This window comes from Nannospalax galili, unplaced genomic scaffold (assembly GCF_000622305.1).
Source record: "Nannospalax galili isolate Female #2095 unplaced genomic scaffold, S.galili_v1.0 scaffold140, whole genome shotgun sequence".
NCBI classification, from domain to species: Eukaryota; Metazoa; Chordata; class Mammalia; order Rodentia; family Spalacidae; genus Nannospalax; species Nannospalax galili.
In genome coordinates, this window is record NW_008352267.1 from 14761893 (window position 1) to 14762122 (window position 230).

Here is a 230-nt window from a genome sequence, read left to right on the forward strand (position 1 = left end):
GTTGGTCTCAAATAAACCTTATCTAGAGATATATTTCTTGATCTGTTATGTATAATTTGTCAGTAGATTGTAGGAATAATATGGTTCCCTCTGGTTTTCATGACTAGCTAGCCATTGTTTCTCTCTTGTGTCGTCTCACCCCTCTATCATCTTTTTTCCACTTAAGGTGCCCCCAATTGCCCCCTTTCTTCCTTACTAATACCCTTGCTCCTATGATCCTACTTCTCTTG